This window comes from Cebus imitator, unplaced genomic scaffold (genome assembly GCF_001604975.1).
Source record: "Cebus imitator isolate Cc_AM_T3 unplaced genomic scaffold, Cebus_imitator-1.0 Scaffold1, whole genome shotgun sequence".
NCBI lineage: Eukaryota > Metazoa > Chordata > Mammalia > Primates > Cebidae > Cebus > Cebus imitator.
Genome location: NW_016107316.1, coordinates 17338808 through 17352981, shown reverse-complemented (window position 1 = coordinate 17352981; position 14174 = coordinate 17338808). Strand labels below are relative to the sequence as shown.

The 14174-nt window shown below is 37.9% G+C and overlaps 1 protein-coding gene and 1 pseudogene across 3 annotated transcripts in view; one reads left to right on the top strand and one right to left on the bottom strand.

Annotated features, from left to right (window-relative positions):
* ASXL2 (ASXL transcriptional regulator 2) overlaps nt 1-14174 on the top strand; it is a 160243-nt gene that overhangs the window by 60192 nt on the left and 85877 nt on the right. The window lies entirely within an intron of this gene.
* LOC108303511 lies at nt 10174-13278 on the bottom strand (annotated as a pseudogene). Its single transcript, XR_001824874.2, has one exon. The product of XR_001824874.2 is annotated as a prostaglandin E synthase 3-like (transcript).

Below are 14174 nucleotides of genomic sequence, written 5' to 3'. Positions count from 1 at the left end.
TGCTCTGTCAGTTGGACGATCTCGGCTCACTGGAGTGCAGTTGCACGATCTCGGCTCACTGCAACCTCTACCTCCCAGGTTTCAAGTGATTCTCCGGCCTCAGCCACCCGAGTAGGTGGGATTACAGTCATCTGCCACCACTCCTGGCTAATTTCTGCATTTTTAGTAGAGACAGGATTTTACCATGTTGGCTAGGCTAGTCTCGACTTCCTGACCTCAAGTCAAGGAAGTCCCGCCTCATCCTCCCAAAGTGCTGAGATTACAAGCATAAGCCACCAGGCCTGGCCATTGATTGGGTTAAGTGCAAATGATAGGAACCAAATGTGAATAACTTAAGCAAAATGAGGTTTATTTGGAGAATGTGGAGGTTAAGTTAAGACTCAGACTCAAAGACAAGAAATAGGCTCTGAAATTAGGAGAAGGAAGGCAGCTTCATAGATCAGGTAGGTAGAACTAATGCCTAGTCTCATCAAGACATTCCAGCTGGGCTAAATTAGTCATTGTCTACTCTGCTCAAAGTTAAACTTTAAGGAAGAGTGAACTTAGTTGGCCCAGTGCCTAGGGATGGTAAGACGTCTTGATGGACAGTCTTACCAAGACTGCTTCCAGTAGGGTAGGACAGTTTCCCAAAGCAAAAGTAAGCTTTTTTTTTTTTTTCTTTAAAAAGACAGAGTCTTGCTTGCTCTCTTGACCAGACTGGAGTGCAGTGGTACAATCTTGGCTCACTGCAACCTCTGCCTCCTGGGTTCAAGCAATTTTCCTGCTTCAGCCGCCCAAGTAACTTGGATTACAGGTGCACACCACCACACCCAGCTAATTTTCTGTATTTTTAGTAGAGACAGGTTTTCACTATGTTGTTCAGGCTGGTCTTGAACTCCTGTCCTCAAGTGATCTGCTTGCCACAGCCTTCCAAGATGCTGGGATTATAGGCATGAGGCACCATGCCCAACCAAAATTGAGCATTCTTTACAGAAGAAGAGGGAATGGATATTGGCCAGGCAGAAACAATAGCTGTCCATTGCTCACTATAGAAAATTAGGTATAACTGAAAAATGTAAGCCATAAGCAGTTGTAAGAAGTAACCTTTTATGCAGATTCTCCTAAAGGTAGCATTGTATGAAACCAAAGTGCAATATCACAGCCAGAATATTGTTTCTGATATAATCCACCTGGTTTTCCTGGTACCCAGATATATGTATGTGTGTGGGGTGCTAGGTGATTTTTTTTTTAAAGATGGGGTTTCATTTATTTTATTTTATTTTTAAGATGGGAGCTAGATGATTTTTATCATGTGTATAGATGCATGTACCCACCACCACACTCAAGATACAGAATACTTTCAATGAGTATCCCTTGTGTTCTCCTTTTAAAATCACATGTACTTCCCTAGTATCTCCTCTAACCCACCTTCCTGATACTAGTCTGTCCTGCATTTCTATAATTCTGTCATTTCAAGTGTTTAATGGAATCATACAGTATGTAATCATCTGGGATTGTCTCCCCTGCAGACCCCACTCATGGTATATCTCTGGAGAGTCTTCCAAGTTATCATGTCCATAGTTCACTCTTTTTTATTGCTGAGTAGTGTTCTTTGGCATGGATGTACCAGTTTCTAGCTGTTTATTCATTGAATGATATCCGAATTGTTTCCAGGTTTTGGCTGTTAAAAATAAAACTTCTATGAACATCTGTGTAAATGTTTTTGTATGGGCATACATTTTCCATTCTCTGAGATAAATGTGCAGAAAATACTGTTGCTGGGTTGTGTGGTAAGTGCATGTTTAATTTGAAAGATACCTTGAAACTAAATGAATTTCTTGTAAACTGCATATAGTTTAGAGTTTTTTTTGGCCCACACTGCCAATCCTTGCCTTTTGATTTGTGTATTTACACCACATATATTTAAAGTAATTATTGATAGGTGAGTTTGTCTGCCATTTTTTTGTTTCTGTTTGTTTCCTCTATTTCTCATCCCTCTGTTTCTTTTTCTTGACTTCCCCATGCATTGTATTTTAGGATTCTGTCTTGATTTATTTATAGTATTGTATTTATTTGTATGTCTTTACATAGTTTTCTTAACTGTTTCAACTGGATATTACAATATATACGTGTGATTTATCACTGTCTACTGTAACATTTTACCACTTCAAGTGAAGTGTGGAAACCGTACTTCTGTTTAGATTCTTGAGTATGAGATGGTATTAAAATTTGTGTTCCGATCGTCAAATGTGATTTATACGATTCATGAGAAGCATAGTCTGTGGTATATACTTATTCCTGCTTTTTCTGTTTTTTCTTCCTAGTGCTACAGGATTGCTTCTTTTATCATTTCCATTCTATTGAATGGCTTCCTTTAGTCATTCTGTAAGAATAGGTCTACTCATTTTAGTAAACTACTTCTTCTAGTTTTACTTAGTCTGAAGCTGGTTCATCAGATACAGAATTCACAGCTGACAGTTCTTTTCATTCAGCATTTGTGAATTGTCATGCCACTTCCTTCTGGCCTACGTGGTTTTAGTTGAGAAATCTATTGGCATTTGAATTGGTGTTTCCTATAGTAATGTGTCGTTTCTCTCTGACTGCTTTCAAGGCTTTTTCTTTGGATTTAGTTTTCAGAATTTTAATTAAGATGTATCTTGGTGGACCTACTTAGTCTTGGTGGACTTATTTAGATTTATCCTATTTAGATTCACCGAGTTTCTTGAATCTGCAGGTTTATTTCTTTCTTCTTTTTAAATCCTGTTACGTCTTCAGGGTTTTTTGTTGTTGTTGTTGTTTGTTTGTTTTTTGTTTTTGAGACGGAGTCTTGCTCTGTCACCCAGGCTGGAGTGCAGTGGCATGATCTCGGCTCACTGCAGTCTGCGCCTCCTGGGTTCAAGCGATTCTCCTGCCTCAGCCTCCCTGAGTAGCTGGGACTACAGGCGTGTGCCACCATGCCTGGCTACTTTTTTGTATTTTTAGTAGAGACGGGGTTTCACCATGTTAGCCAGGATGGTCTCTATCTCCTGACCTCTTGATTCTCCCGCCTCAGCCTTCCAAAGTGCTGGGATTACAGGTGTGAGCCATCGCTCCTGGCCAGGTTTTTGTTTTTTGAGACAGGGGTTCATTCTGTTGCCCAGGCTGGAGTGCAGTAGTGCGATCTCAGCTAACTGCAGCCTCAGCCTTCTGGGCTCAAGCAATCCTCCCACCTTAGCCTCCTGAGTAGCTGAGACTATAGGTGTGTACCACCACACCCAACGAATTTTTGTATTTTCTATAGAGGCAGGGGCTTACCATGTTGCCCAGCCTGGTCTCAAGCAACGCCTGAGCTCAAGCAATTTGCCTGCCTTGTCCACCCAAAGTGCTGGGATTATAGGTGTGTGCCGTTGTGCCCAACCTATGTATATGTCTTTAATCAAATAAGAGATGTTTTCAGCTGTTAATTCTTTGAATACTCTTTTTGTTGTTGTTGTTGTCTTGTTGTTGTTTTGAGACAGAGTCTCACTCTGACTCAGGCTGCAGTGCAGTGGTGTGATCTCTGCTCCCTGGAACTTCCACCTCAGGTTCCAGTGATTCTCTTGCCTCAGCCTCCCTAGTGGCTGGGATTACAGGTTTGTGCCACCATACCAGCTAATTTAGTGGAGATGAAGTTTCACCACATTGGCCAGGCTGGTCTTCAATTCCTGACCTCAAGTGATCCGCCCACCTTGGCCTTCCAAAGTGTTGGGTTTACAGGTGTGAGCTACCACTCCCAGTCAATTCTTCGAATATCTTTCTACCCTACTCTCTCTTTTCCTTCTGGAATGCTGATGCTATGAATGTTGAATCTTCTGTTGTTATCCCACAATGCCTTGAGATTCTGTTAATTTTTTTTTCAGTGTTATTTTTTCTGTCTGCTCACATTGAGTAATTGTATTGACCTGTCTTTAATCTCACTGATTCTATCCTCTGTCATCTCCACTCTTTAAAACTCATCTAGTGAGTTTTAAAATTTCTTAATGTATTTTTCATTTCTATAATTTATATTTCATTTCTTTTTATAAGTTCTGTCTTTGCTGATATTTTCTATATGTTTCAAGAGAATTTTAAGTCGTTTTTGAAGCATTTTTATGAGAGCAGTTCCAATATTTATTTATTTATTGTTTTTTTTTGAGATGAGTCTCTCTCTGTTATCCAGGCTGGAGTGTAGTGGCATGATCTCGGCTCACTGCAGCCTCCGCCTCCTGGGTTCAAGCAATTCTCTCTCAGCCTCCTGAGTAGCTAGGACTACAGGCATCTGCCACCACGCCCAGCTAATTTTTGTACTTTTAATAGAGACAGGGTTTCACCATATTTGTGAGGCTGGTGTCGAGCCCCTGACCTCAGGTGATACACCCACCTCAGCCTCCCAAAGTGCTGGAATTACGGCATGAGTCACTGCACTTGGCCTGCTCCAGAATTTTTCTTACAGTTTTAACATCTGTCTCAATGTTGGCATTCTTTAATTGTCTTCTTTCATTCAGATAATGATTTTCTGTTGAACCCTGGATATTTTGGCTATCATGTTAGGGGATGTCCAGTCTTAGGCGGGCAGTAACCATGCTTACGTAGGTTTACTGTGCGGGTCCTGGACTGTTTTGATGGATTGTGGTTTCAATAACAGTTAATTTTTAGAGCCTTTGCAGTGGTATTTGAGTCTGCTTGTTTTATCTGGTGCCGCAGAGGCTCCCATTGACCTCTGCTGCTTCTTGATCTCTGTTGCTTCTGTCTGAGGGGGTTGGAGTTTTCACAGGCCGGGCTGCTTGATGCCTGTAGATATGGAGAAAAGGGAGTCTTCAGCCTGTGGGGACAGACAGGTTTCCTGGCCTGACCCCCTTTGCTTGAGCTACTTGGCTGCTCAGCATCTTGTTGGTGGGGGGGAAGGTGTTGTAGTCTCAGACCCACAAGGACAAAGAGGCTTCCCGGGCTGGACTGTTTTTTGTGATCTTCTCCCACATGCTGGTGCCATTTGGTCTCCCCTATTCTAGTCTTTTTTTTTTTTTTTGAAACTTAAGGGAAGATAAAACTCACAACAAAAGTCATTTCATAATCTCCTAAGATCTACCATAACTAAGTTACTTCTCTTAGTTGGGAAATACCAGGAATTGGTAAAATTAATGGGTCAGCCAACTACTTCAAAACTCTGAATCTCAATATAAACGGCTACATCAAGATTGGTAGCTCTGGTTGAAAGTAGAAAAAATGGTAATAAATAGTGTTACGTGTTTAGATATCCAAGCTCTGTGTGCTAAATCAGTAAGAATACTAACTAGGACAAAGGTATAAAACTGCAAAATTTCTGTCTTTTGGTTTACTTAATTGAATCTGTTGAATTTTCTTCTCTCTCTCCAGCTGAATTCTTTCAGAACCATGCCCATATTTTATATTCATTCAGAAGTATTTTATTTTCCTCGCTAATGCTCCTTTTACCTCAGACTATACCCTCATAGGGAACCTTCTTCTCTACCTTTTTAATTCAGAGAAATATACTGTATTAGGAACTTGATCCAGCCATTTAAAAAATGTTAGTATCTTGGCGGGGCAAGGTGGCTCACACCTGTAATCCCAGCACTTCCGGCGGCCGAGGCAGGTGGGTCACCTAAGGTCAGGAATTCGAGACCAGCCTGGCCAACATGGTGAAACCCTGTCTCTACTAAAAATATAAAAATTAGCCAGGTGTGATGGTGGTCGCTTGTAATCCCAGCTGCTCAGGAGACTGAGGCAGGAGAATTGTTTGAACCAGGAAGGTGGCGGTTGCAGTGAGCTGAGATCAAGCCATTGCATTCCAGCCTGGGTGAGAAGAACGAAACTCTGTCTCAAAAGAAAAAGAAATGCTAGCACCTTAATCAGGTAAAATAAAAGTAGTCAGTATTTCTTTATATGCAGTAGTCACCATTCTAACAAAAGGTAGAATGACCTTTTACAAAAGGTAGAATGAATAAGCATTCTGTTTCTCTTAGAAAGTCTTCTCTGTGTGTGTGTGTGTCTCTCTCTCTCTTTCTGTGTCTCTGTCTCTGTCTCTCTGTTTGTTTCAGGCAGGAGTGCAGTGGTGTTATCATAGCTTACTGCAGCCTCAACCTTCTGGGCTCAGATGATTCACCAACCGTAGCTTCTATAGTAGTTGGTACTACAGGTATACACTGTCACATCTGGCCTACTTTTTATTACCTATTCCTCATAAGATTGAAAAGCCTGATGCTGTAATAAACCACTAGTGAAAATGGCCTTGACTAAGGCCATTCACGTGGTCTGTATAAACCCTGTGAAGTCATTATCTCATAGATAAACATATCAAATCAGTGAAAAGTTACATGTCTAATTAGTGGTAGAACTTGAACCCACATCTGTGAGGCTAAAATATAAGTGGTTTCTGCTGCCTCGCTTTTGAATAGGACTTAGGAGATTGGACAGGGATCTAATGAACTTTGTATTTCTCTTTAGGTGAAAAGTTAGATTGTTCTCTAAGACCCCCTATACCAAGAGTTTGTAATTAATCTAAATAATATTGATAATATTGAACTTTGTTACTTCATTTGTTTACTTAAAAATAGAGCATAGAATTACTGGACTCCTTTTTTTCTTTTTTCATTTGAAAGTGTTATGCCCACTTGTTACTGCTTTTGGACAAAACCATGCTTTTTAGAAGACATTAGTGAAAGACAATAATGGAGTGATAGAGTGAATGTTTATAGTTAAGTGTTAAGAGTATGATAAAGCAAACAAAAAAATTTCCAAGGAATCTTTTATTGCTATGACCTCCCTCTCTAGGCGATTCCTAGATCACTCTGCTTATTTGTTCTATGCGCATCTGCTGCTCAGTTGACCCAGACTCATTTTGGGACCTACTTACCCTAAAATTCTTGTTTAAGAGTTTTTCTACACACTCTTTCCCTTAACTCTTTAGTGGTTTTATTCCTGTTTGTTTGATGGTATGTTTTGGGGAGGAAAACAGTATGAAGAAACAAATTCATTAAAGTGTGGATGAGTCAGATCTACTTTTTAAATCAAAAGTTTTAGATTGAAAGGCTACATTTATATTATTTCTTTTTAAAAAGCAGATTAGTTGTTAATCTGAATGAATCGATCATTGGTGGAATTGCAAGTAATATGATCAAGGGAAGGAAGAATGTTTACTGAAAGTGTATAGGAGTCCACAGATTTAAATTTAAATCTAAAATCTACCAAAACTATTAAATTGGTAATTTCTGAAGTCACTGTTTTCCAGTGTAAGTGTGCTGTTGAGGTCAGTTTTGTTCTGTATGTTCTATTTATAAATGCATGTTAAGTATGAGGTAAAAATCTATTTTTGGTTTTAAAGTTATGTAGTATTACATTTTGAGAGTTCATATGTGAATAATGATTATGGGTGTGTGTTTACAGATACATGTTTAAGTGTATATCATGTAAATGAAAGATTGTAGATACATTGACTATACATTTATATTTTTACATTTAAAATTGACTTTAGGCCAGGTGTGGTGGCTTATGCCTATAATCACTTTGGGTAGTGGAAGCAGGAGGATCGTTTGAGCCCAGGAGTTTGAGACTAGCTTGGGCAACATTGGGAGACCCCGTCTCTACCAAAAAGAAGAAAAAAAACCCAAGTTAGCTGGACGTGGTGGTGCAGACATGTGGTTCAGCTACTCAAGAGGGTGAGGTGGGAGGATCATTTGAACTTAGTAGTTCAAGGCTGCCGTATGATTGAGCCAGCCTGGGTTACAGAGGAAGACCCTATCTCAAAACAAATAAACTAATTAATTAAATTAAATAGACTTGACATGAAGGCATTTAAGCATCTGGTCTTGATGACTTCATTTTTTTTTTTAACCTTGAAAGTCTGAGTCTATTATTTAATTCTATTGAAGTTCAAGGGATTGAGCTTTGAAGGATGAATATAGATTGTGTATAATTCAACCAGGAATAGGGAAGATGATTAATCATCATTGCCTTAAGGCCAAGTTTTGACAACTGTATTTTGTAGAAAGAAGTACAGAAAAAATGGACAAGAGATTGGGGATTAAAGTAGGAATTAGGGTACTTGTTATTGCAAGGGAGAATATCTCTAGAATCAAATAAGTTGAATTTTGGGACCTACTTCCCCCCAAATGCTTGTTTAACAGTTTTCCTACACACTATTTCCTCTATGTCTTTAGTGGTTTTATTCCTATTTGTTTGATGTTATGTCCATTAAACCTGTTTATTGAAGGTTTGAAATTGGGATAGCAAATATTGGTGGACACTGGTGAATTTGAGGATGGACAGTACAGACTTATTAACATTCTTTGGATTGGGTGCAGAAGGGAATGCCAGTGAGGAGACCAAAAATAATTTGGAAAGGAATAGACTTCAGGGTTTCATGAAGTCTTAAAATACTTGAATGACTGTGATTGGAATGATAAAGAAATAATGTCAAACTTTTTCTACCCACTTTCAAAGATAATTTGTTGCAAAGTCAGTTTCAAAATTCAAACACTGCAGAGAAAAACAAAGAGCTCCCCAGATTTTCCCACCATTATGCTACTGATTTCCATCATAAAGGTAGACTTGTAAATAGACTTATAAGAAGATTATTTAGCTTAGCTTAAGAAGGAATTTGTGAATGACTGGAAATGCTTGAGGACATAATGCCTCTCCACCACTTGTATAACACATTCGATGATTACCTGTTTAGGTGTTTTAGAGGGAGTACAAGTACCTATAAGTAAATGGACTAGGTCACTTATGAAGCTCCTGTTTAGATGATTACCTGTTTAGATGCTTGCATAACACATTGGATGATTACCTGTTTAGATGTTTTAGAGGGGGTACAAGTACCTGTAGGTAAATGGACTAGGTCACCTATGAAGCTCCCTTGTCAACCTATAGATTTATCTGATTCTTGTCAGTCAGTGTTGAAAAGAGAGAGAGTTGTGTAAACTGAGCATTAAGTAAATAATGATCAAAAGTTGTAGGATTTTATTTTACCCAGCAATTTCTCTTCTGCATATATAGACAAAAGAATGGAAAGCAGAGACTTAATAGATAGTTTTAACACTAGTGTTTATAGCAGCGTGATTCACAATAGGCAAAAGGAAAAAACAACCCAAATATCCATTGTTGGGTGGATGGATGGATAAACAAAATGTAGCATATATATTTAACGGAATATTCAGCTTTAAAAAGAAAGGAAATCGACATCTGCTGCAGCATGGATGAATCTTGAAGACATTGTACTAAACGAAATGAGCCAGACAAAAAATAACAATTACTGTATGATTCTGCTTATGTAAGATACCTAGAATAGTCAAATTCATAGAGAGAAAGTAGAATGGTGGTTGCCAGGAGCTGGCAGGCAGGGCAAGATGGTTGTTGTTTAGTGGGTATAGAGTTCCCATTTTATAAGTGAAAAGAGTTCTGAAGCTTGATTGCTCAACAGGGTGAGTGTACTTAACACTACTGAACCTGTGCACTTAGATTAAGATGATAAATGTTATGCATATTTTATCACAATAAGAAAGTTGTAGGATTTTGCTTTTATTAGAATGAGGCACAATTTAATCTAATGTAGGAGAAACAGCCATTATGTTATATTAGTGGGAAATAGAAAACATTTGGCTAAGGTAAAGAGAATGAGCAGAGGTGTAAAGAAGGTTAATGTTCATTTTACCTAGTTAAATTTAAAATCTAGACAGTGATGGGTGGTTACGAAAGTGAAGATAAAAGTGTGATTTTTATTAACTTCTCACAATATGATGATTCAGAATTGGTAAAACAAGTAAGTCTTAGAGTTTTGGCAAGAGTCTTTAGAATGTGGAGAATTATAGACAAGACAAAGCAAGCTGAAGCTGAGGAATTGGCTTTTAACTTTCACTGAAAAGTTGATGGGCCATGTTTACTTAACAAACTTTATTCTGGACTTCGTTTACGTGTGTCTTTGAACCCCAGAAAGAAACTAAGAATGGAAGAAACAATAGTGAAAATGTCATGATTTTCAGTGGAGAAATTAGACCTTATTAGTTAGGGGAAAAGTTATCAGTTAATTTTGGTAAGAAATCTCTTTTAAAAAATATGTTTAATTAGAAAACATTAAGAATCATTTTGCTGTAAGTGCTACTGCATTTACAGTTGAATATACTCTTGTTTGTGAACCAGGGGGTTGGAGATTGACAAATTGGAAAACATAAACTCTAAACCTGAGTTTCTGATTTTGTTCATTTCTTGAATTGATAGCAGAATTGCAAATATGGCTAACAGTTTTTAGATAGAGTGCATTTTAAACTTGTACTTATGTGCCGTATTTTCCTGGGCGTGTGTATGTGTGCACGCACACACTAGCAAATAAGGTAGACTGTGTCATTTGGCTCTGCCTAGCTCCAGTTCAGTTATTTTTATTATTACATTGAAATGTAAGAATGAGTACTTCTTTCTTATGGAAACTTCCACTTCCTCTTTTATATCACCTGCACATACCACTGTGTTGCTACATGATCGGTCCTTTGTAAATATTAAATGAATGAGGAGTCAAGACAGCCTCTTTTTCATATTTTTTTTTCCTGAGTTAACTTTATGGAGTTTTAATATTATTTGATTTTATATTTGTATCTTTTTTCTTTTACATCGAAACCCTTGGTTCAAAACAGCATTATAAATGTATTTATGTTTTCAGTACATAAACATAGTTTCAAATTAATAATTTCAGGATAACTACTAATTATTTTATATATATACACACACACAACACACACTTTTTTTTAGAGGAGGACAACACATTTAGTTTTGTTTCAATCAAATCGCAACACTTTCTTTTCCAGCTGCTGCAAAGTGCATCTACAATATTATGATCCATTTTTAAAAGGTTTCCTGTCACATTACAGCAAGTCTCTTTTTTCAAACAGAGGAATAATCCCAAATTCTTCCTCAAATAAAAATAAAAACACCATTCCAGCAAATGGTAAATACATAAAAATTACAGTAAGCCAGACACTTAAAAGTACAGCCAAGAAGTCTTCCAACAGTTTATTAGAAAGAATGTAGACATTTAAAAAAATCCCTGCTGTCATGAACATAAATTGAGGTTTTCAGCCCTCGTATAAGCTGAATCAAAAAAATAAAATCCAACAGTGTATTAAACATTTTTCACCCGTTTGCCGTACTGACAATGCAGGTACAAATTTGGTCCAAATGTACAGATTCAAACCACAATGTACAGCTTTCTTTGTCCTCCTTGCTAAGAAACGTAAAAGCTTAAGGGTCAAACAATACCAAATATATAGGCTTCAAAAACCATCTAAGTTAGGGCATTCTCTAGTTTTAGCTAAGATACATCTGGAACACTGGCAAGTGATCACTCACATAGAATGATGTGAAGTAGATTTTTTGAAAAATAAACTTTAGTAGAGTGATCCTAAAGGATAACACCAGAAGAACAGCAGGTTGCCAGTAAGGTGTCAGCCAGTTTGTTCCAGCCATGGAACAAACATGAATTCATGTCCTATAATCTAAAATTTAGTTGTCTTTCCCTAAGCTGAGAGCTTCCTGTCATGTCAGCATCTATGATAAGAAGAAAAGGAGACTTAGGTGAGATGTTTTTATGTATCACAACTGCTGCATCAATTGCCTGGGACCTCAACAGCTTCATGAAAATCTGAGAAATGTTCATGCATAAGGTTATTGCCTTAGCTGACTTAAAATTGCCCCATACAATGGTACATATAAACCCTTAGTGAAGCCTTTTAAAAAACAGATAGAAAATGGGTGAAAGTAGGCAAATACAGCATCTGCCTTTAGAGCTATCAACTCAAGAATTCTCTCAATTACTAAATCTTGCAGAGAAGTCATTTTTCTTTCTCAAAGTCCTGGTGATGACAATATTCCTTACTTCAGATCTGGCATTTTTTTTTTTTTTATCATCACTGTCTTGTTAATCATCATCTGCTCCATCTAATTCTGGTAAATCTACATCCTCATCACCACCCACGTTGTTCATCATCTCAGAGAAACGATCAAAATTAGACATGTCTTCATCTGAATAATCTTCCCAGTCTTTCCAATTATTGAAGTCCACACCAAGCCAATTAAGCCTTGCCCTTTCTTTTGTTAACCTTGGTCATGACTGGCCAGATTCTCCTTTTCGTAAACAACATAAAATTGATCTGTCCATTCTTTTATGTTTGGAATCATTTGAATCAATACAGTGAAAAAAATCAATTTCATTTAAATGCTTAAAATTATCACTTCCTCTGAGACAACTGATGCAAGTTTGGATTTTTCAAAATTTGCATTAACGTCCTTACTGTCTTCAACACAAAATTTAATGAAGACATGGTCCCTTCCATCATACCACTTTTGCAGAAACAGGCTGCATTGTAAACAGGGTAGGGGGACAGGCGAACAGGTGGGCGGGCCTCTGTTGGCTGCTGCTGCTGCTAGATAGCCAGCTTCTCTCTCGTAGTAACTCTGCGTTTTCTTCCTGTCACAACCTCTTCTTGCTCCCGTCAGGCCACAGCGGCAGCCACTGGCTCGACCTCTGTCTCTAGAATGCACCGCATGGAAAGAGCGGCTTCTCTGGTCTGCGAGAAGAGGAAAGTGTAGGAAAAGGGGAGTGAGGACCTATTGTTATATTTTTATCTATATAAAATAAAATATCTATATAAAATTATCTATATTTTATCTATATAAAAATATAACATATTTTTATATAACAATGTTATATTTTTATCTATATATTTTTATCTATATATAGAAAACCTTACAGAGTAAAGAGTTAACTACAAGTTTCTTTTACCTTTTATCATTTTTGGGCTTTCAAAATTTCTGTGTGAAGGCGGAAGATGAATTCTTCTCCCCAACTCCATTTTTAGTATTAATGTTGATAGGCTTCTTGCCAATGAGATTCAGTCCATTATATCTGTAGTTTACCAGGTAACCTGAATTACTTGCAACTCATTACATCATAAGCAGGAGATGTTCTAGGAGTGTTAGTGACATTATTGTACTCTTTAGATGGTAGATCAGCTTGTGCCATATTAAATGCATTCATTAGCGTCCACCCTTCATCATAGTGCAGGTCCAGAAACAGCAGAAAGGTGAACACTCTAAATAAAGCAGAGAGACTTAAGGTGCTCCAGCGTTTTCATTTCCTTGCTGCTTTTTATTTGAGAAGTGGATATTTATGGTGTTTGTTTTGGAATGGTTTTCTTTTCCTTTGGCCGGTCAAGTGATCAGGTGCTTTGTTTTCTAGACACATTTTGTTATATTTGACCTTGGGAGAATATATATATGTTCATAGAAAATATGGGAATAGGCTGGATGCGATGGCTCACATCTGTAATCCCAGCACTTTGGGAGACCAAGGTGGGTGGATCACTTGAGGTCAGGAGTTCCAGACCAGCCTGGCAAACATAAGGAAACCCCGTCTCTACTAAAATACACACAAAAAGGTAGTCTTTTCTTCCTTCCCTGCCTTCCTCCTTCCTTTTTTTCCTTCTTTCCTGCCACCTACCCATCCATCCATTCTTGCTTTTTGCTACAACCAGCAAATTCCTTGAACTTAAATCTCAGAAGTAGGCAATAGAAGTGAAGATGGAGATCTAAATCATTCCCCCTTTTGTTCAGGGTACACATGCAGGTTTATTACATAAGTAAACTCGTGTCATGGCAGTTTGTTGTACAGCTTATTTCATCACTCAGGTATTAAGCCTAGCACCCATAAATTATTTTTCCTGATCATCCCCCCCCCAGCCTTTTTTTTTTTTTTTTTGAGACAGAGTTTCGCTCTTGTTACCCAGGCTGGAGTGCAGTAGTGCGATCTCAGCTTAGTGCAACCTTCACCTCCTAGGTTCAAGCAATTCTCCTACCTCAGCCTCCTGAGTAGCTGGGACTACAGGTGCACACTACCACATGCAGCTAATTTTTTTTCTTTTGTAGTTTTAGTAGAGATGGGGTTTCACCACATTGGCCAAGCTGGTCTCAAACTCCTGACCTCAAATAATCCACTCATGTCTGTCTCCCAAAATGCTGGGATTACAGATGTGAGCCACCGTGCCAGGCTCCTATTTTTTTTTTCTTTTTTTTTCTTTCTGTACTTGCAAACTACACAAAGAGCTGGGCCATCCCCCACCTTTCTTTTTTTTTTTTTTTTTTTTTTTTTTTTTTTTTTTTTTTTTTTTTTTTTTTTTTTTTTTTTTTTTTTTTTTTTT